Here is a 24,607-nt window from a genome sequence, read left to right as displayed (position 1 = left end):
TTTTTTTTTTTTTTTACCAAGGCAGCTGCCTCGGTTGCCTCAATGGAAGCTACGCCACTGAAATTCCAGACAAATGCCTGGCCTGGATTTCTCGGGGGGAAATCTAAAGTCAACACTTGAACTTAAGTCTGAGATTTTACTCAAATTTTGACTGCTCCAATAAAAGAAAACTCAAATTCTAAGTTTGAACAATTTTCGAGAATTCCAAGACAGGGTGTCTTCTACAGAAAAAGAAATCCCCGTTATTGATAGATGGCGCGGATCTTGTACACAAAATATTGAGGGCGTTATTGTGTTTGTGATGGTGTGTGATAGAAATTTCGAGTTTCTTTTAAAGAATAAAGAAAACGCAATATTTTATCGGGAATCATTGAAAATATTGAAATATTGTACAAGGTTCACAACTATCCCCCCCCCCTTTTTTTTTTTTTTTTTTGCTTTTGACATATTAACAAATTACATACATCATAGACGCAGTTTTTGTAATATTTTTATAAAGCAAATGATTTGCAATTATAAAGAGATTTATATGTATCTCTATTACTTTATCTACAATGTATTTATTTATCTGTCAACAATGCATCTATCTATCTATCCATAGACAAATAACTACATATGTACATATATTCATCTGTATATCTATTTTAGCTTTAGCTTTCAAAAGCCTTATAGAATGAAATTGTTAAGTTTCTGAAGATAAAATGAATGGTCTAAAGTGTTACTTACAATTTCTGTTTTTTAATATAGAAGTTTTTATCGAGATGAAATACTTGTGTACATTTATCACGTGACTTACATGCCTGTAGGTTGTGCCTATGCTGGTTGCCCAAGTTGTTGGTCCAGCTATGGCAGCAACTATTACAAACTGTTCACCAGCAAAAAGGAATGGTCGCTGGCGGCCAGAGACTGTCAGCGTTACGGAGCTAACTTGGTCAGTGTCGACTCTTCTGGAGAACAGTACTTCATAGAGAGTAAGTGTCGTGTACTGCACAGGAGATATAATTATATACTGCGCGGACAGAAAGTGTGTTCTAATGTGAAGGATATATACTTATACTGCGCAGGCAGTAAATTATGTCACAAAATGAAAAAAGACAGGTCTATTTGAATTCCTCCGGACCTAAATTTTATAGATTTAATTGGTGGAAATACCGCGTGGACCAGCAGGCCGGACAGAAACTACGAGGGGGCGTGGGCGTGGTACAGCGGATTTAGCAGTTGGTCTTACACTATGTGGCACCGAGGTGGGCATCAAACCTTTATTGTAAACTTTATAAGATGTCTGTGTAATCGTACTTAACAAAACATTGTTTGAATTAAGTCAGTCAGTGATTTTAGAGAAATATTATTCATGATATTGTACAAAGTCAATCTCACTTACAACACATGCTTTCAGACTTGATTTAATGATTGAAAAAGATGCGTGGATGTAAACTTTCATACAATGTCACTATCTGTTTTCCTTGTGCGTTTTGTTTTCATTGAAGTTTGTTTCTTTTAAGTCCTTTAATTGCCTGGAGTAGAATATGAGAGTATTTGAAAAGAGAACTCGTTTGGAAATTACAAACAGATATGCATATACTGATTCGTATATCTTGATCGATTATAGTGTCAATAAAAATCATGATACCTGTTTTAAAACAAATGAGTTCACAAATTTTCAACATAGAACCTAAATTTGATAATGAAACTGTGATATTCTATATTGTTTCAGACATATTCCAACGGAAGACAATTTTTGCCATAAGTATCGGCAATATTTTACAGGCGAGCCCAATAACTCTGGTGACGAACACTGTCTGCACGTGTATACAAGTCGTAACGGATGGAACGACCTACCGTGTACCGCATCGCTGGCGTACGTCTGCGAAATTCACTGTAAGTTCACAACTGTAAAATGAATTAAAACAATTACGTAATCCTGAAATAAGTAAATATATGACACATGGTTTGGAAGTGAAACAGGTACCATTCTAATATTGTGATTTGGAGGTGCATGGTGATCTAATTATGTTGTATAAGTTGGGACTTATCGGCCTGGGTAGCTCAGTTGTTAGAGCTCCTGGCTAGTAATCGATTCCCGGCCCAGCCACATATTTTCTCCTCTCTCCTACATGTATATACTACAGTTGGTGCTGTTGATTACCCCTGGACTTGCAGGTGAAAGTCTTGTCAGGGACAAAAAGAATCTGAGTTGTCTTCGAGGACGAAGACAATTTAAGGAGGGAGGAATGTGACAGTCAGCAGGGTTTGATCGCCGTTGGCCTGATAGGTCATTTGGTAAAGCATCAGGGGTTCGGGTTCGCATCCCGGTCTGGTCCGTTGCATTTTCCTCCTTCCTCTTACATTTCGTGCCGTGACCAGCCCCCCTGGAACTGACAGGTAAAAATGCCTGCCAGGGGATTAACATCCTGGGTTGATGTCTTCAGGTGTGAAGACTTTTAAGGAGGGGGTTGGATGTAACGGTCAGCTGGGTTCGATCGCTGGTGGCCAGATAGCTCGGTTGGTAGAGCACCTGACTAAAGATTCAGGGGGCCCGGGTTCGAATCCCGGTTTGGTCCGTTGCATTTTCTCCCTTCCTCTGACAATGTTAAAATTCATTAACAGTTAAAATTGTTATAATAATCATATGTTCAATACATTTTTTATAACTATGATTGAAGTTGATTTACCTCGGACCGTAGTTTGAACAAATAACGGAATTATGTTTATGAGTATTGGGTTATTATTTCTGTAGCCGGTACCTCCTCTTGTGACAGCGGCTGGCATTCACGGAGTGGCAAGTGTTACCGGATTTATGGAAAAGCCAATTGGATCACCGCTCTCCGCATGTCAGAGTAATGGCGCCAATCTGTCAGCGTAGAAGACAGCGGAGAACAGACCTACCTAGAAGGTTTGTTGACAAGTTTGGTGTCCTTAGCTCACGTGAGTTGAATGGTTATCAAATGGCGTGCAGTATGTGTATTTTTTTTTTAAATACATGTATAAATGTAGGCCATATCTTGGAAAATCTAAAATTTGGCCGATAGTATGTAAGGGATACAAGACGAAGATGGTCTATTATGTCAGATACGGGACTGGCACGAGCCGCGTAGCGGCGAGTGATCAGTTCCGTATCTGACACAATAGACCATCGAGTCTTGTATCTTACTTAAAATATTGTTCTATCTAAAAACAAATGCATTTAAACGCACACAAAAAACCCACGTACAAATAATCATTGGTATAGACAAATATATTTACACCTTTCGTTTCTGATTTGTTTTTAATAATTTTGATATATTAGGAATTCATAAACTTTAATGGCACACAAGGTCAAATCTTGTCTTTAAAGCTGACATGAATTAATAAATACGTACACCTTTCTCATCTTATCCGCCATATTTCTCTCAGGTAGCCTAATTTACTCTACCCGTATATACTCCAAATGTGATTGTCACACCTGAGTGATTTTTCTAGGTGGACTCGACCAGTGCACATCTCCGATAGTAATATATTGGGAATGAGAAACAAATAAAATAACATTTTAAAACATTATGCTTTGCTCAAAATTACAAAATATTGTTTGTATACTAATGCAACATTCTGGAAGTTTAGATAAGTTAGACAAAAATGCAAAAAAAAAAAGAAAAAAAAAGAAGAAGCTTTTCTTGCATACTTGCAAGTGCATGCAAGTATTTGCATTTTCTAATAAAATAAATGCGGATAACTCATTTGCCAATTACATACTGATAGAATGGAATAGGCAAAGAGCATAAAATATATTATTTTTATCAATTCTTGCAAAATAAAGGTGCATGCCATATGCATAATATGCAATGCACAAGGTATAATCGCCAAAAAAAGTATCAAATTCGTGCGTCTATTCAACAGGTATCGGAGATGTGCACTTACCGAAAATATTAGATTCTCTTTATTCTGATAAATCCACGAAACAAAATGATAAACTCCATTTGTATCTCGTTAGAACTTTACAACACGTTCTCATTCCATTATACAGACTGCGACACACTTCACCCGTGCCAAACAGGGTGTCTTCAATCAGGGGAGATGTCAGAGTCGAAAATTTTTCCTGTTTTGAATGCTTGTCTGGTCGAGGTTTTGCAGTTTGTAGAAATCGGGAATCTAATATCTGGTTGGATATATTGCGTGCACAATTCAAAATTTCTCGATGATCATATACAAACTTGGATATACAAATAAGGGAATAATGATCGAAAATATACATCTGTGTGCAAATGCGTGTATTACATTTGCAATCCATAATAAACAGTTCATTACACAAAGACACATATGAAAGGAAATTTATAAACGAAAATATAGTTTTGTTGTCTCTTTTGGAACCACATAATTATTTACGGTCTCTGTATGTCCACATTCATAGAGAGAGAGAGAGAGAGAGAGAGAGAGAGAGAGAGAGAGAGCGTCCTACTTTGATTTAAAATATATCATTTCACAGAAGGAAAGAAAATTGATCACTTATATAAATGTAAGCTTACAAGCAATAAAAATTTCCAGCTACATGTATTTAAAAATTTGTGAATGACAATATATTGGAAACTTACAGGAGTTGATGTTTATAATTGAATTCATTACAAATTAAAAAAAAAAAATTAGTTTGAACTGTGCATGTAGAAAATACTGACTTTGTATGTTAGAATAACGAGAAAAAAGTAAATTGTCAAAAAAAGTGGGGAAAGCAGACCAGCCTTCCTGCCCACCCCAACCCCCTGTTTTCGTGCCTGAAACAACATATCAATTCGTGCTGAAAGAAAGGTGCATATCTACATTTCATTAAATTCCAAAGGAGCTCGAATTTATGTGTTCCCCTATTAATTATTTTGTATGCAAGATTCGTTCCCGAATTTAGAATCATGCTTTCAGTCAGAGCAGAAATGAATTCATTTTGAAGTACATCTAGTTTGAATGCAAATGTTGGGTTCCTTCTTTTAATTTCATCAGACTCGTTAGAAACCCCTCTCCCAAACTATGCAGCTTTGTTTTTATTGATATCTAAATCGGTATAAATGAATCCGGATATAAATTATATAATGTTTTTTCGTGATCATATAGATATTGATACTGATAATGAAAAAAGAAAATGTTTATATTCTTGCCTTCTGCATATCCTACTAATGCATTACAGTATATTGACATTGTATCATATCAAATAAAACCTCAACACGAATTTTACTGATTTATGCATACTAACATCTTATCGAATACATTTGAATTTGAAATTTCTACGTACAGCGGTATGGCCATTGCACCAGATCTACGAAATGAAAATATTTATGAATAAATTACAATCAAGCCTCAAAGTAATCATTATGGCATGTTACAGAAACGTTAAAACACACAAATGCTATAGTCCTGCAATGCATGCATGCGATTTTTCTGAATACATGTATTTATGTATTCATGAATGAAGTTCCTACGCTTGAAAATATCTTGGTCTTTATGCATTTTGTTTTGTGATTTTGGTTTACCATTCCTTACACTGTGTAAATGAAGGAAAACTTGGTAAAGGGTGCAATTCTATATGCACCATACAATTAGTATACATGCATGTGTTGCAAAGCAAAATGTACATGTAATAACCAGGCATGTATCGTCATTTTTCATGGGGGGGAGGGGGGGGGGGGGTAGGTACAACAGGGGAAAAATGGAAAATTGAATTCTTCAAAATTTCTTGCCATTCAAAATAATAATTAAAAAAGATGAACGAAAACAGCAATAAAATAAAACAAAACACTCAAACAAACCAAGATGTTTTGTCCGATGTTCAAAGTCCTAATGTGGGGGTGAAGGGTTAAAGAGTCTTTTAGTTTGACTACCTCAATAATTTCCCCCTACACTTCATTTTCTTCAATCGTTGGGGGTCGAATGGGGTGGTTAGAGTCCTCTACTATGAGTGTCTCATATCTTCATTTTCTTAATTGGTGGTGGTGTGTGTCTTCTACTATTATATCAGAACTTTCAAGCTGGGGTAAGTGGGGAAGGGGTTGTCACTCAATGTATCTTTTATTTGCATTACAAACTAACAAAAAATGGATATTGTTATTAAAGGTGGGTGACAGACACTCTTGTCCTCTCCCCTTGATGTTTGATAACGACGCATAATATGATAAACTCGATTATTACATTTTGCATTAGTACAATTTGCGTCGAGTTCGACGCAGAATGTAATAACGCAAAATGGCATAGATATATATAAGATCTATTGAGCGCCAAAATAGCATAAAATGAAGTAATTGAAAATAACATTATTTAAAAAAATATGTTTAATTTTTAATTATTGCGTGCTTTAAATGAATCAAATAAATCTGTATTATCAATTAATGAGAGCAGTATTGAGTTACTAGTACTGTTCTTCTTTTATTGAATTAACGATATCATTTGTCTTAATAAGAGCACGATTATTACAAGATCATCTGTTCTCTCTCTCTCTCTCTCTCTCTCTCTCTCTCTCTCTCTCTCTCTCTCTCTCTCTCATCCCATACACTCGTACAGTGTTGTATATGCAAATTTATGTACCTAAATGATTTCCTGATTTATAAATCTGCAATACTCTGACCAGTAAATCATATGGTATAAGGATTCATGCACAATACAGGGTGAATATTATACTCTGATACTTCCCCTGATTTAAGATAGCTGATCGGCACGGGCTAAGTGTGTCGCAGTCTGTACAATGGACAATGTTGTTTACTGTTGGAATGCAAATGGAGTTTATCGTTTTGTTTCATGGATTATGCAAATAAAGGGAGTTTTACTACTACTTAGAGTATTTTCGACAAGTGTACACGTACATCTGCGGTCCTTTACAGATATTACGAGTAGGCCCAGGTAAACAGTCGTCCGCATTCGATGCGTTTTCATGGCGAGCATACATGCCATTTTTATAAGTACAGTAGTATTTATGTATTTGCCTTTTACTTGAAGTAATTGTGAATGGTATAGATTGTATACTCTTTGCTTATTCCATTTTATCAATAGATAAAAGATGAAATATTTCTCCGCATTTTTGTATAGTTTTGACATATTTACTGCAAATGTACGCATGTTCATGTAAAGAAAAGGTACTCTACATATATTTATCCAAATATATATATTTAGAATGATTTACTACTGTGATTTCATTTCTTCTTGTTGTCCTATAAATTAGTATCGGAGATGTACGTGTTACCTGTCGAAGCTACCCGCACAGGTAAATCGAAGACACTGATGTGAAGTGAAGCGTAGCAAAGCTCGTCCCCTTATATACCATGCGAACCCTGATACATATAACAATAGAAATTCCAACTAATATGGCGGATTAGCAGAGAAATATGGCGGACATATAGAATTATACTATATTTATTAATTCATGTCAGCTTTAATTCACAAAAAACTGTTAGCTCATCATTTCAATTGTCATAATACGGTACTCCTCAAAACAAGGTTTTGTTCTTCATGGAAAGTGATTCGAACGCTTCTATTGTCTGAAGACTGTACTCAACAAAACTGGTTTTCTTTTTTGGGTGAATGAGGCTACTTAAAGGGTGTTCGGAAAGAATCTTATAGAAAAAACAAAACATTGGTTTCCCACATTCCTTTCTGGGAACCCTGATATGATACTGACACGTAGGCCTATAACTGGTATAAAAACAGAAGCCGCAACCCTCTTTTAGTATTTAGTCCGGGTGCCTTGAAGAAATGGATTCAGATGATTGAAAAGTACATGAGTTTGCGGTAAGATTATTCATTATTTCTACAGATTCTCCTAAATATATTAACAATTTTTTTAAACATTATTTATTTTGCTTGTTTCATTTTTGTTGTATACAATTATTTTTTTTAATCATTTGTAGCCCCAGAAGTGGAAAATGCAATGCATTTTATCTCGGATCAAAAATCGCTCCTAATGGGAATGTATGGTACGACGTCCCAGTCGGGGTACATCAACTGCAATAGATTGTGGCCAAAATGTTAAAGAGGCAGGATTACAAATCTCTCTTCGGGCTACTGCCGCTACACGCCTATATGCTGCGGGTGTTGACGAGCAACTTATAGCGGAAAAAAGTGGTTACATGTCATCTGTGATTCGCAACTACAAACGCACCTCCGAGGAACAATTACAGAGTGTAAGTGATTTGATTCAGAAACCGCCCAGTGTCCCCGCCGGAGCCGAAGAAAGTGAAGCTCAATGAAAGTGTTTCCTATGGATCAGAAAAGGAAATAAACATCACTGCCGGGGATGTAACAGTGAATTTGCGATTTTAATGTGCATGTGTTTAAATGAATGATTGTGACATGGATTTATAACTGTGGTGCCTGAACGATTTCATACACGGTAAAATCGGATTATACATGAAACACTCATTTCGTATAATTTACTGGAATATTTCACGCCTTGAATATTGTATTTGATGTGTAATAAATGTTTTCTCGTACAACGAAGAGTGGTCTTTGTTCCTGGTTTTTATGTCAGTCCCGTATTTCTCATAATATTGGCCTGCTCTTAATAATACTGGACTGCTCTTAATAATACTGGACTATGTTCAGTACAGTATGAAAAATAAAGTACTGTCAAGACAAAGAACTGACGTCACAACAATGTTTTAATATTGGATTAAGGACTCTGATCAAATTGATATAGAAACATCAAATTTTGATTTGTTTATGGTATTACAAACAGTTATGGGTGTGGTTTAAAAACAGTTTATCCCAAGTAAATATTTGAATTTTAAAAAACTGTCCTTATTATGAATTTGTAAGTGACATTAGAGACTTATATTTTGTACAGTGACCGCTTGTGGTAAGATTTTGTGCAATAACCTTGAGACAAGGTCATATGACCAAGATCAACGGTGTTGATGAAACACGAAATTCTTGTGAGGATATGATATTGTAATAAAGCGGAATTAGAGGTTCCTACAGGTACTTAGTACACAAAATGTCTATAGTGTAACGTGTAACGACATTTGTTCGAGGATGAAAAGGTCAAGGTCGCTGGTAAATTTAAGTCAGAAATTATTTTATAAGCATAACTAAGCAATAGTCATTATAGGCTCATACTTAAACCTTACTTTGTTGTTTATGATAAATTGATATGTAGCGACATTCAAACAAAGGTCATTTGGTCAAGGTTACCAATACAGACAATTTCCTGCCATGTTATGGGGGGAAAACACTAGACACTCATAATTGGTATACAGAATGCTGATTTAGATGGTGTGTTTATAAAATTAAGAACCATTTCCCCTGTCATATATGGGTGATGCAGAGACATTACTTAGGGCATCCTCATTTGAAGACGCAGTGCTTTGTACTGACCTTAAATCAAGGTCATTTACCAAATTTTACAGTCACAACAATTTCTAAAATTCCCGTCCGATCCGTAACTTTTTATTGGGGAAACTAACTATTATACTTGATATTTGACATTAGCAAAATGATATACACATAAATTGATGAAGTACATTGGCGTTGCCTTATGCATACCTACATGTAAAATTTATACGGTACCAATTTTGATGCACCAGATGCGCATTTCGACAAATAATGTCTCTTCAGTGATGCTCAACCGAAATGTTTGAAATCCGAAATAACTATGAAGTTTTAGAGCTAAATATAGCCAAAAACAGCGTGCCAAAAAAGTGGAGCCAAATTCGTCCAAGGATAAGAGCTATGCATGAGGGAGATAATCCTTAATTTTGAAATGAATTTCTAAATTTTATAACAGCAATTAAATATACATCCGTATTTTCAAGCTAGTAACGAAGTACTTAGCTACTGGGATGTAGAGACCCTCGGGGACTAACAGTCCACCAGCAGAGGCCTCGACCCAGGGGTCATAATGTAAGATTTATACGGTACCAATTTTGATGCACCAGATGCGCATTTCGACAAATAATGTCTCTTCAGTGATTCTCAACCGAAATGTTTGAAATCCGAAATAACTATGAAGTTTTACATGTATTTCTAACCGTATGTATGTAAGAATGTCTAATTATGTACTTACAATGTAGCAGACATTTGTTCTAACTGAAGATGTGAACTGCCACCAGTAAATCTGACGAAGATATACACAAGTTAAAATTCTGAGAAAACGTATTTTAAAATAGACGATATCAGTGAAGGACATGAGTGATATCGTTGTAGTACATTTGAATATAACAACATATAGGAAATTTAACATATTTTAGAAACTTTCAGGATTGATCGGAGGAAACAGCGTGTGGACCAGTGGTATCGATGGAAACAAAGAGGGATATTGGTTCTTTGCCAGTGGAACGCGTTCCTGGTCCTACAGTAAATGGAATAGAGGTACGGTATGCTGTAGAGAAGTGGGGAAACTGAAGGTCAGTCTGTAGAATAACAGGACACATAGAGTCAGTGAAATAAGAGTAAACAATACAAGGTCTAGAGAATATTGAAACAGAGACAGAGTTTATATTGAACAGTTGTAACGTGTGTGATATAACAGGACTGAAGAACGGTTTTATGAAACAAACGGAAGAGAGGTACTGCCCGTGCAATATGAACAGACGTAAAAATTACAGGTAATAACGGAGTAGAGGTACAAGCTATGTAAAAACGGGAAAAAGGTACAAGCTATGTAAAAACGGAAAAGAAGTACAAGCTATGCAATAACGGAGTAAAGATACAAGCTATGTAAAAACGGAAAAGAAGTACAAGCTATGCAATAACGGAGTAAAGATACAAGCTATGTAAAAACGGAAAAGAAATACAAGCTATGCAATAACAGAGTAAAGATACAAGCTATGTAAAAACGGAGTAAAGGTACAAGCTATGTAATAACGGAGTAAAGGTACAAGCTATGTAATAACGGAGTAAAGGTACAAGCTATGTAAAAACGGAACCAAGGTACAAGCTATGTAATAACGGAGTAAAGGTACAAGCTATGTAATAACGGAGTAAGGGTACAAGCTATGTAATAACGGAGTAAAGGTACAAGCTATGTAATAACGGAGTAAAGGTACAAGCTATGCAATAACGTAGTAAAGGTACAAGCTATGTAAAAACGGAACCAAGGTACAAGATATGTAATAACGGAATAGGGTACAGACTATGTAATAACGGAGTAGGGTGTGTCATATTTGACAACGGAGCAGGGTACATACTGTTTAATAACGGAGAGAGGTAGAACTTATGAAATAACGGAAGAGTGTACATGCTATTTGATGACAGAGCAGGATACAGACTATGAAATAAGGCAACGGGAATACCAGCTGTGTCAAATAGCGGAGCAGGTGCCATTAGCATAAAACAGATAAAAGTATTATTCATTATTACGTATGGTTAAAAAAAGTAAAAGTAGCAAATACATTCTGTATAATAAGGCACAGTCTGTGATAAAGTCATGCGTTAAGCATGATGGAAATACTTGTAGAATTATTTTTCATCGACTGAAGCCGTTGGTGCAGATTTAATCTATGTGGGGTTTCTCTTTTGTCTCAATGTATAGGTGAACCCAATAACTCGGGAGGCGAACACTGTATACACATCCTTACCAACAGAAATGGTTGGAATGACTTGCCTTGTACACACACCAGCATCTACACCATGTGTGAAAAACCAGGTGGGTAAAACGATTTTCCCTATATCAAATATACGTTTACTAAATGCAAGTAAGGCAACTCTCGTCGTCAAGATCATGCTTAAAGAATAAACGAATTATGTGAATAGATGTTGATAGTTCAGTATTGAGAAGTTGATATTGACAGGAGTAATGCATTCAATAAAAGAATTGGTTACCTGGTTAAGGATAAAAAATTCTTTGTTACAAGAAACGGTAGAAGTATTAATTTGTCTCTATTTTCCAAGACATTGTCTTCAGAACATCTGTTTATTAACTTTCTGAATGAAAATTAAAATGCATAAATTTCGTGATTTAATTTCTTTTGTAAAATGTATTATATTCATTTCTTTTAAAACGTTAAAAACTTGTAAACATTTTGATATATTGTGATTTTGCCATTTTATCAGATATCTTTTTTCCAATATAACGATACAGGATACATATTTCTTGTAGCGCCGGTTGTCTGGATATGGCTCGTGTACGAGGTCCTGTGGAAGTGGTTCACAGACCCGATCCCGATCCCGATCCTGTAACAACCCGGCCCCTTCTAATGGCGGGAACTCTTGTGCAGATTCATCTACCTCGTCTAGATCTTGTAATACCCATAGCTGTCCGAGTAAGTACTTACACGCATGTTTGTAATTACATAAAACACTCATGTGTCCTATTGTTATCACAGGCACCTGAAGCATGTATATCACTTACCTCCCCGTTTTTGATAAGTTTTCATTGGTTGCAACAATTTCTCTGAAATCGGTAATATCCCTGTCTATCTCATCCCTCTTTCGATTCATGTAATAGTTTCACGATTTCTGTAAGCTTTAGAGATTGGCCTTCTACCGGTATAATAAAGTGCATTTAATCTAATCGGTAGAAAGCCAAATCTCTAATGCTTACAAAAAGCGCGAAACGATTACATAAATCAAAAGAGGTATGAGAAAGACAGGGAATCAACATATTTAAGAGAAATTATCGCCGCAAAAAATATCAAGAAGGGGGGGGGGAAATAATATTTATACTTCAGGTGCCTGCGATTGTTATCTGTGCTTGTCATTCTTTTTGGCGCTATCGTTAGATTTTAGGCTACGTCTTTTAGGTACATGTACATCATATATAGCTGTAACAATTTAGGGAAAGGAACCTCAGAGATATTGTAAGTGTCATAGCCTCTGCTCGCTTATCTTAGGGGTGAGGTAAAACTTCCTAAATAGTGCAATATTTACAGATGTTTTCTCCTGTTCATTAACCAGAGTCTACAGGTAATTCAAATTTTACCTTACCTTGCCTGCTGACGATGTATACATGGCATGGTCAAGGTCATTTGTTGAAGGTCAAGGACGTTTTAGATGCAGAAAGAGATGAATCATATACTGGAAATTCGTATCTATATCTCCAGAATATGTTTTAGAATACTTCAATGTCGACACACGATACATGTATATTATTTGATGACGAAAATCACAGAATTGGCACACTGAGAGGGGGAAAAAGTAGCCATGTTCAAAGTTTAAAACGACACCCCCCCCCCCCCGAAATTATACTCTATTAAGTACAAATATAACCATTTTGACAATATTTTTGTGGAATATTTAGATGACACTATTTGGCCAAAACAACGTTTTAATGTGTCTCGCCACACATGGGACAGGGGATGCTTACTCCTCCAAGTCACCTGATCCCACCTTTGGTGTATCCAGGGGTCCGCGTTTGTCGGACCCCACCTCTGGTATATCCAGGGGTCCGCGTTTGCCCAACTTTCTATTTTGTATTGCTTAAGGGAGTTATGAGATTATGTTGTTTGGAAAACAGCTAGCATAACCAGGTACACAAACAACATTTGGCTTAGTCCTTTATTGTAAGCTGTGGGTATGTGTGTGTGTAGGCGTGTGGTAAAGTGCTGAAACAAGTACAAATAACACATAAATATGACATGAAAGAAAATAGCATATATATATAACAAACATAGATACCTGCAAACATGATGCATACATATATAATCAACACAAGAAAATAATTGTAATGATATGACATGACAACATACCAAAAAGTATGCACCCAGTCTGAAAACTGTAACCTGACAGAAATTAACATGTCGGATCTAAATAGGATAATAAACCAAAACTAGAAATGTAGAATTTGTAATTTGACTTTAGAGTTATGTATTAAAGTTAATCAAATAATAACGTTATACAAAAATAGAGTAAACCATGTTTTGATTTATAAAATGGATAACACGAAAAAACACGGCGACTTACAACACTGTACAACCTAGATTGTAAATGCTTGGGTGCATGAAATATAGCTTATAAACATGGCATATTTAACTTAAATGCTACATAGATAGAATATCTAATGTATTATGTAAATACATAATAATGCTTACAATTTGAGGGGACAGGGATGGAACATGAGAAAATCTACTCGTTTGTAACATGCGATGGGGCACCGCGAGCTGTAAACATGACTTAAAAATGAAGAGTTCCACAAAAGAGAGAGAACTCTGAATTATCAAAATGAAAATAACAAGGGCAAAGAAAGATAATTCTAGGTTCCGTCACATAGATTGATCACTGTTCGTTATCTTCACCTTTCACTTTACATAAAGCTCGCAATATCTCCAACTGTTTAACTTCTAATTCAAATTCGATTTTTGAACACTTTTTAAAGAGTATATTAACCATAGGGCTCTAACACAGTTTATTCCTCGAGCAATATGATTTTAATTAGTTTAATTAAATGCATTAATTATCGACTGAGGTTTACTAATGGGTTCGCAATACATTTCGTCCACTACTCAAAACATTAGTCTGAAAAGTGAAGTGAAAATGTTGTTTGGATATTCTCTATGGTTTTTCTCGAAGTCCACGGTAACTGGGGCGGCTGGGGGAGGATATGGCTCGTGCACGAGGTCCTGTAGAGGAGGCTCATAGACCCGATCCCGATCCTGTAACAACCCGGTACCGGCTCATGGCGGAAACCAGTGCCCCGGATCATCTACCTCGTCTCAGTCTTGTAACACCCATAATTGTCCAAGTATGACGCTGGTTTTAATCAGTCTAAATCAGACCGGAATTTTAATATTGTTGTTGTTTTTTTTAAAGTATTTTATCAAAGGTGGATCTTAATACAAATCCATGTAAATTAAACGTTTCATCTACATGTACATGTATATCAATACTATTCAAATGTCTTTATGTTAGGCTACCTTCACAATTCCCCCTTGATCATCATCAAATATTCACAAGAATACCTCCGCAGAGCAAATTCTTGAATCAACCACTAATGTTGATTATTTGTGAAAAATTTACAAAGTTTTACTTCATTCTTGTACTTTACTACGAGACAATCTTGCAACACTCATCATTGTCCAAGTAAAAATACTTTGTTAACAACATGGATTGAAAAAGCAAAGCATACTAATTCGCAATACGCATTTATAGTTTAAAGAAGTTTATCATATAAATAAACTATATAAGTTGTGATTTCATTTATACATTATGACATTATACATGCATTCATATTACAAGTATATTCAGTTTGAAAGAGAAATATCTTCATTCCAAATATAACTGTGAAATAAAATTCTCCCATATATAAAGCCACGCGACATCGGCCAATCTCACCAACTACGAAGTCATCCACACCAGATTTTCATTTTTAATGACAAATATGGAATTTATATTAGTAGTTGTGTTCTGTTATTCAAATTTTTTAAATTGATCAGTGTAATTTAAAAGTATATGGAGAGAAAAATAGTCCATCACGAGTTTATGATGCTTGATGGAGGAAATCTAACCCATGGGTTGATCATTTAAGTCAGTGATGAAGCTTGCTGAAATAAATATCCAACCGCTCTTATTAGATTTTTCAACCGCTCTTGTTAGAATTCTTTATCTTCACAGCACTCATAACGAATTCTATTCCTGATTTTGATATACCTTTTTGTTGGAAGTAATCGTATTTCTTTTCCGTTATTTAGTTGATTGCGTCTAGGAGTAATAACATTTCTTGTTCGTTATTTAGTTGATAGCGTCTGTGAGGTAATGATATTTCTTGTTCGTTATTTAGTTGATGGTGTCTATGAGGAAATAATATTTCTTGTTCGTTGTTTAGTTGATGGCGTCTATGAGGAAATAATATTTCTTGTTCGTTGTTTATTTGATGGCGTCTAGAAGGAAATAATATTTCTTTTTCGTTATTTAGTTGGTGGTGTTTGTGAGGTATTATTTCTTGTTCGTTATTTAGTTCATAGTGTCTAGGTGGTAGTTGATGGTGTCTGTAAGATGATAATTTTCCTTTTCGCTATTTAATTGATGGCGTCTAGAAGGTAATAATATTTCCTGTTCGTTATTTCGTTGATGGCGTATAGGAGGTAATTATATTTCTTGTTTGTTAGTTAGTTGATGGCTCTGTGAGATGATAATGTTTCCTTTTCGCTATTTAGTTGATGGTGTCTAGGAGATAATAATATTGTTCTTTATTTAGTTGATGGCGTCTGGGCAGGCTGGGGAAGTTGGGGATCGTGTACAGAAACCTGTGGCGGCGGAATCCAGACAAGATCCCGTACCTGCTCCAACCCAACCCCACAATATGGCGGGAAAAATTGTCCCGATTTCTCATCTTCTTCCCAGATCTGCAACACTCACAACTGCCCAAGTATAACTGTGTCAACATGATAACTCTTTTAACACGACATGGATTCTTTGATCACTGCATTTTTACTTCAGTTTTTTTTTTTTGGAAGGGGGGGGGGGGGGTTAAAAAAAAGAAAAGAAACGCAATTTGTGGAGTCGTGTGAAAAAGACCTATTAATTGCAATATGATACATCAACGAAACATATTCAACATATTTTCTTTCTAGTTGATGGTGTTTGGGCAAACTGGGGTAGTTACGGGACCTGTGCAGTGACATGCGGTGGTGGAACTCAAGTAAGATCACGCACGTGCACGAATCCTGCTCCCCAGTACAACAGGATTGTAATACCCAACATTGTCCAAGTATGCAAGATCTTCCCTTAATTCAATATGGATTGATTAGTATTTCTGCGTGAAATGAAAATAATCATGAAAATTATTAATGAAATAATGATTCACGGAAATAATATAGTATAACCTGTTTGATCAGTATGTCGAGCTACAAATTGCAGAAGAAACCATAAATGCATCTTTTTAAAATTTATTCTGATATCCGGATGGTCCCCAAAATCGTAAAAAGTATTTCCAGTAATACATTGTACTCCTCTTATACTAGCTTCAATTTCATTGCTTCAATTTTTGGCCGGGTTGCACGAAGTGCAAATCCAGTCTATAGTATGGTGAAGTGTGGGCGGGCGGGCGGTTGGGGAAATTTTGTGAAATCAACTCCTCCTACAGTTTTTTATGTACAACCTTGAAACTTTGCAGAAAGTAAGTATATATATTGAAGTTATGCACTAGGTTTTTTGAAGTCTGACCTTTGTCGAATATGGGCGCTACAGCAAAAAGTTGTTACTAAAAATAGAGTTCAACTTGAAAAAGGTAAGTGAGATTACTAGTATCTTTTGTGGTTAAATTTAGTTGCACTACCTCTGAGGAAAAATTCAATTATATATGAATGTCAAATTTTCTGGGCATGAGTTGTAAATTTGCAATATAAATAGAGAAATTCTGTTTCTTTATCATATAATCATATACAATTCAAGCACCTGAAGTTATTGTTCATTTTAGTTATTATTACTTAATATTACATATATCAGCAGTGCTCCAAGGTGCGAGTAAAACGGTCGCATTTGCGACCAGAAAATCCTTTTTGCGACTAGAGATTATAATTAAGTCGCATTTTCGCGAGTGAAGAAAATTTGGGCAACCAGTAAAATTTTAGAATCGGGATCGGAAGTCTGAATAAATATTTTTAGTCTCGGTCAAAACAATCAAGATGGCGGGAAAACGAGGTTTAGAGCACTTTGGATTTATCAATAGTAAAAAAACAGAAGCCTCAGCCTTGTACATGTAACAACGAAATTCAAGAATCACACGGGGAAAGTTCTGCATCAAAAGATGGCGTAGCAACGTCTAAAGAGAAATGCAAAAGTAAAGGAAGAACCCCAGTCCTGAAATGGCGGAGGAAATTTTCGTGATTGCAAAATGTTTTGCAGAATTTGTGAGACCAATAAGCCAGCAACGTCCATAATTTCTAGACATCCATTGTCCTATTTCGCCACGACCGAGTGTACATCTTTCAAACGTGGAAATGTGACTATTCACGGTAACAGTAAGAGACAATCATGTCGTTGTCCGTGACTGCATTATTAGCAGTAAGTCGAGCGGGGCAACTGTTGCTGTTAATTTTCAAAGACAATCAAACTCGGGATGTAGTGTTCTTATTGATGCTGGTACTAATTGTTCAGCAAAAGATCCAACAAAACTAGGAGCTCTTATTCGCATAACATGATAAGCAGTGAAGGCCCACTTATTGATAACTTTAAAGCAAATCCTTGTGTAGAACGCTGGGTTTCTTCTCCAGAAGCGTACTGTAAAATATACAGGATGGCCCAATGCAGTACAACTTTTGCCACAGTAAATACTTGACTTGTTAGCATCCAGCATGTTTCACAGTACATTTCTATTCAGTTTCAAAATATAAACAAACAAAATGTATACATGGTGTTGATTTTTTACTTGCAAGATATTCATATTTTAAAAAAATACCTTGTAAGTCTTATATTTACAAAAGCTTTTACTATGGCGAGTAGAAATTTTGAACATGGCGACTAGAAATTTGAAAATGGCGACCAGAAATATTTTTAGGTCGCCATTTTGCGACCTGATAGCAGATGCGACTTGGAGCACTGTATCATGTTTTTTTTTTATTAATCAATAAAAGCCCTGCGGCAATATGTGATGTGTTCTTGTTTTTTTTTTTTTATATATATATCGGCATTTTTACAAGACAAAAATCCGTACCTGTATCCGGAAACAATCGTGTCCGCTCACGTTACCGATACGGAACTAACATTTTTTCCACTCGTCAAAACTCGTTTTGATAATTTACTTTACAATTCTGCCTCCTTCAACACTAAGGCCATAACAAATCATAACAGTCCTCCAGATAACTACCACCAAATAAATCCCTACCCAAATTATTTACTCTAAATATTGCAACCCGGCCAATTGAGTCTTTGACCCATTTTTTTTTTATATTATTTAACAGTTGACGGAGTTTGGTCCTCTTGGGGTTCGTATGGTACATGCTCCGTCACGTGCGGCGGCGGAACTCAGTCCAGATCTCGACATTGCACTAATCCTTCTCCTCAATATGGCGGTGCTACCTGTCCTGGGTCCGACGCAAGTTCTCGAGACTGCAACACCCAAGTCTGCATCAGTGAGTACTAGTATTTTTGTATTTTTGCATGCCGTAGTATGATATAAATTAATGTCGTAACTACAGAAGTTAGATAAAAAAAATTCATCTTATAAACAATTGCAAAATCGGAGGAAGATTCATACAATCAAAGTCTTGCTGATACTAGTCTTTTGAAATATGGTAACCAGTTGATGGAGCCTGGGGCGCGTGGGGGCCATGGGGAGCTTGCACAAAGCTTGCGGAGGCGGAAGGAAATCTAGGTCAAGGATATGCGACAATTCTAAACCAGTTAACGGCGGTTTGGAATGCCCCGGAGGTTCAGGAGATTTTGGTGACTGCAACTCTAATGCTTGTCCAACTGTTCCTGCTGGAACTTATCAACAGGTACACGTCACCAATTGAAGTTAATCACGCTGGGAAAGGGACACAAGCGCGGGGTCCCGCTTAAAACATACCACTTGATTTTAAATGTAATATTTTAATGTGCTTATTTTGGCATTCTCTGGCTTTTAAAATAGATGTAAATTACAGCTTTGTCCCACTGGATACTTTACTTGTGAATCCGGGGCTATGACCTGCATTTTCAACGCCTTTAAGTGCGACTGCTCTAAGGACTGTGATGACAGAAGTGACGAAACAGCAGGATATGCCGGCTGTACCAATGTAGAGAAGTGTGCAGAAAACGGAGCCGGTAATGAGAAAAACGTATAAATGCTCTATCTTTTTATTCGTGTTTAAAAACATTGAATGATTAGTGTATGGGTGTGTGTGTGGTAAGAAAGAGAGGGGGAGGGACAACACACACACACACACACACACACACACAGAGAGAGAGAGAGAGAGAGAGAGAGAGAGAGAGAGAGAGAGAGAATATCCATTTTGGGAATGATTAAGACATTTTTGGGAGTTGAACTATGTTCAATCTCCCTTGGTCATCACGCACTTTTCTGCGTAGTAATTTGTATTGATTTGTATAGTGGTCGTCAACGGGGGTTCTGTGTCAGCTGATTTACTCCTAGGTAAATCAACATAAACTATTATAAACATCCGCCATTAAATAATCCATGTAACTTTTCTGAATTAATCTAATTTTGATAATTGACATGTAAGTAAATGCAATGATATTGTATTCAAATCAATTTGAATACAAGATTTCGATCAAATTGATACTGATATACATAGAAAAATAAAAGATAAGGTTGAAAATTGTCGTTTGTAGCGCAGCGTCACCTATAAACATTGATAGGGAAACGAACGACAACTGCACACAAGACCTATTGACACCGTGGCGCGAAATATCGAATATGGTGCGAAACCTCAGAAAATTTACAAGAAATAACTCTACAACATTGTGTATGTGTATATATTTGGGTTTTTTTAATGTGATATAAAAAATGCTTGATGTTACATGTATATTGAATTAAAACACGTCATTCCCAGTCAACAACTTTCGATCGGGATCGGAATACGAAATAAAATTTCTTATATCTGGTTGCAAAGTGAAACTGCTTCATGCTTCAAGTTATTGAATTACGTAGTAATTGCACGTTACACATTAGAGAACTGTTCCTTTTAATAAAGAAAGTCACAAAATAGATACAAAATGAGTGTACCTTATTCATTACTGTTACCGAGCTTTCGTCGGCGAAAATCTCGAAATGGCGTGTTTCACTGCGCTTGATGACGGTAAGGTCCACATTTTCTACGTAAGTATTTTGATATTTGTTTATGAATTTTTTGCGCATACATGGTATGTCTCGGCTAGGAATAATGGAAACTTTCTCACCTATGTATGTAAAGACATATTAATCTCTATTTTTAAAAATGTAGAACACTTTTATCAAATGACAATGTTTGAAAACGCTTAGAGCCCCGATGTCAGAATTTCCTTTTCCAAGACATCAATATGTCAAATTCATTATCCTTTTCGAATAGTATGTACCATATTTTGTACCAGTTATCCATTTTGAATCCCCTATTACAATGGGATTTTGCTGCACTCTGTAATGTTTGAGTGGATGTCATGAGTGTGTGTCAAACAGAAATTTTAAGAGCATGGGATAAGGTGCTGCCATGTATTACTTCACTATCAAAGTTTAACCCAGTTGCCACAATGTTGAATTTATGCTGCAAAAAGGATTGGAAATTACTCTGGTCAAAACACATTGTTTATTTGTCTACAGTTTATTTGTCTACAGATGAAAGAGACATGAGGATTCTCCCTCATAAACTGGAAAAAAAATAGTTATGGATCTTGTACATGTATAGTTTATTAATCACTATAGATTTCCAGCATCACAAGTCTGATTCCACTATATGCTTCCCATACTGTCAGGTTCATTCACCCCCTGTTTGAGCCACAGTATAATATCCCAAATACCTTGGCAATGAATAACATTATTTGACTAGTGTTTCATTTTTAGCGGAGTTGCGATGAAGTCGAACTTGGCTTATGATCTGATGAAGTGCCTTTGGGCGGGCACGCATCAACATTTCATTTCCGCACCATAGCTCTTGAGCAAATTATAGTATCTCATTCAAACTTAGATGGATTGTCACCCTCAGTAAGATGAGGAAGCCTATCGATTTTGGGGTCACTAGGTCAAAAGCCAAGGTCACAGTGGCTATAAATAGACTGAAATTTGGAGAAAATTTTGTTTTCCGCACCATAGCTCTTGAACGAATCATACGATCTCAATCAAACTTAGATGGATTGTCACCCTCAGTAAGACCAGGAAGTCTATCAATTCTGGAGTCACTACGTCAAAGGTCAAGGTCACTGGCTATAAATACACTGAAATTTGGAGAAAATTTTGTTTTCCACACCATAGCTCTTGAACGAATTATAGGATCTCAATCAAACTTAGATCGATTGTCACCCTCAGTAAGACAAGAAGCCTATCGATTCCGGGGTCACAAGGTCAAAGTCACAGTGGCTATAAATAGACTGAAATTGGAGAAAATTTTGTTTTCTGCACTATAATTTTTTAACAAATTATAGGATCTCAATTAAACTTAGATGGATTATCGCCCTTGATGAGACAAAGAAGCCGCAGGGTTCGAAATTACCTCATGTCCGTAAGTCCGAGACTAGTAAAAAAACGTGTCGGACTAGTAAACTCTCTATAGCACTAGTCTGTACGGACTAGTGAAAATCCGGAAATCAATCTTGAATTGGTTAAGATTTTAGCAAGATTTGTCTGAGTCTCTTAGATGTTTGAACTTATGGTCGATTACCTGCATGATTAAGTGTTTGCGTGACTATGACATCCTGATCTTCCAAACACATGGAGTGCGTTCGAGACCACCATTCTTCGAACGAGCACAAATTCCTGCCGATTCCGAACTCCGAGTACGCATCACGAGAACGGATTCGAGGTGCAAGAACTGCAAGTAGTGTGATCTAAGAACAAGCACGTTTGTGCGCACATGTTCTCGTCATTCACGACTCAAACACAGGAGTTTGTAACACTATAGCTCATGGCTTGGTAAATCGAGTGAATTTTATTGACTTTATTGATAAAATTTCGAACTCCTGTGACTGTAAGAACTGAGCACGAAAACAATGGTAACGTCGATCTCGAACGCACTTATGGACATTTATAAAAGGATTAACTCGGAGGTTACTGTATGCTTCTGAAGATCTTGAATGCAAAATAAAGTATGGTGGTCTTTTTCTTCTGAAGGTGTCAGAAAATGAATTGCTTGCAACTGTGATGTGTTTGGTTTCATTAAATACTCTTGAATAAAATGATTATTTAATGATATACTGGATGGACTAGTGAAATGCTTTGCGGACTAGTGAACATCAATAGTGACTAGTCCGTACGGACTAGTGCTTGAAAAAGTGAATTTCGAACCCTGAAGCCTATTGATTTTGGTCAAGGGTTAAAGGTCAAGGTCAAAGGATTTAAGTCGGCTGAAATTTATGTACGCAAAATTTTGCTCCCTGCTTGATAATTCTTGCAAACTTTTCTGCCGGTTTCCTTTATGCCCATTCCTTGCGCAACTCGGTTTGTGCATCTCCGATGCCGGACGATTTTTAATTTTTTTGCATTTCATTTATTTTGAGTTATTATACAATTATTTACCATTCCATTGATCCTCTACAGGACTGTAGTATACTCAGGTGACAGTTTAGCATATTGGACTACCTTTTCAAGTAATGAATCCTTAGATTAGCTACAACTAGGATTAAACTTGAATGTATATATACACGGGAAAAAACTTCTTCATAACTGCAAGGCATTGATAACCATATTGATTTGAATGTTTGGACATTAATATGTGGTCACATTTATCATGAGAATATAAAGGGGTGAAATTCTAGAAAACAACAACACAACTTCAGTTACTCGAGGAGCGTTGTGGCCCATGGGCCTTCCATTATCCATGTTTGCTGTTGTAACGCTTTGAAAAACAACAACAGTTGATTTGTATCTAAAATCATGATAATATTCAGTCATTTATCCCCCTACCCTTCCAGTGCTATCTGTTCTAACTGAATTTCCACAATGTTCAACTCCCATGAGTACTTTCAGTACTTTGATCTTATCTCTATTTACAGGATATTCTGCCGTATCTGGTGTAAATCTGCTCTTCACATTGCTTACTTGTCTTCTCACTAAATTGTTTAGCATATGAATTTAGTTTGTCAGTGAAGTCTTTCTACAATGCATATATATTATATTGTACTCTCAGCATTTTCATGATTTAAAACTGACGAATCCGTCCATCGATGGGATGATTTCTTTTTAATCAGCCTATGTTGTGTTTTTATCAAAACTTATCAATGTCACTTTCTTATTTTACTGCATACATGTATGTGTCTGTATCATGATGAGTAATTGAATAAATTGGTAGATCGCACACCACGTCTTTGTTTATTGTTGTTTTCAACTTCAAGTATTTACTGGTGATAAGTGCATTAGAGCTTTAAAATCCAGCCAGCGTACGCCCGAGTTTTACAGTATCCGGGAAAGTAAGGATATTAAAATGTTGCGTGATGGCTAAGAACATTGGATGCAAAAGTGAAGATAACGAACAGTGATCAATCTCATGTCTCCTATAAACAATACAGAATAGAGAGTTGGACAAACACGGGACCCTGGATATACCAGAGGTGGGATCAGGTGCCTAGGAAGAATAATCACCCCCAGTCGATCGGTCATACCCGCTGTGAGCCCTATATTTTTTATCAGGAAAACGGAGTCTTCCGTAGTCAAAATCAGTGTGCCAAGAACAGCCTAACAATCGGTATGAAACAAGCCAGACAGCATTTTAACCAGTGATAGGTTGTACTGGCAAACTAGATCGTTATAACGACCATAGAATATGCAAAATGTTGACTTGAAACGAAACTGTTGAAACCCCCGCACCATCAACTTGTTTGTCAGTAGCCTGTATCGATTTAAAAACTGATCATACGCAGAATAAGCTCTTGTGTATCGAATCAGTTGAGAGATATAAACACCATATGCAAGTGATACTGGAATATTACTAAATAATTATGGAGAAGATAACAGTGGAGAAGCTGAAATCATCCCGTTTGTCATAAAGTTGAGTTGTTAGTTTGACATTAATAGGAAATTTATCAAATACAATATACCCCAGAGTTGACTTTAAATACGAGAAATCACGATGAATTAATTGAACTAATCGTATTCCCAGAATATTCC

The 24,607-nt window shown here is 36.3% G+C and overlaps 1 long non-coding RNA gene, 1 other non-coding gene and 1 pseudogene across 2 annotated transcripts; all 3 read left to right on the top strand.

The window, feature by feature from the left end:
* The first annotated feature begins 207 nt into the window (after positions 1–207).
* Positions 208–23,792, top strand: LOC125660483 (A disintegrin and metalloproteinase with thrombospondin motifs adt-2-like; annotated as a pseudogene).
* Positions 2,489–2,561, top strand: Trnaf-aaa (transfer RNA phenylalanine (anticodon AAA)). Its single transcript has one exon. It is a non-coding gene; the product is annotated as a tRNA-Phe (tRNA).
* Positions 7,855–8,412, top strand: LOC125658948 (uncharacterized). The gene is made up of 2 exons (XR_008798555.1): positions 7,855–8,178; positions 8,218–8,412. It is a non-coding gene; the product is annotated as an uncharacterized LOC125658948 (long non-coding RNA).
* Positions 23,793–24,607: the final 815 nt, after the last annotated feature.

The sequence above is a fragment of the Ostrea edulis genome, chromosome 9, assembly GCF_947568905.1.
Source record: "Ostrea edulis chromosome 9, xbOstEdul1.1, whole genome shotgun sequence".
In the NCBI taxonomy this organism is placed as follows: domain Eukaryota; kingdom Metazoa; phylum Mollusca; class Bivalvia; order Ostreida; family Ostreidae; genus Ostrea; species Ostrea edulis.
The sequence above is the reverse complement of the archived record's forward strand: the minus strand, read 5'-3'. Positions and strand labels throughout refer to the sequence as shown.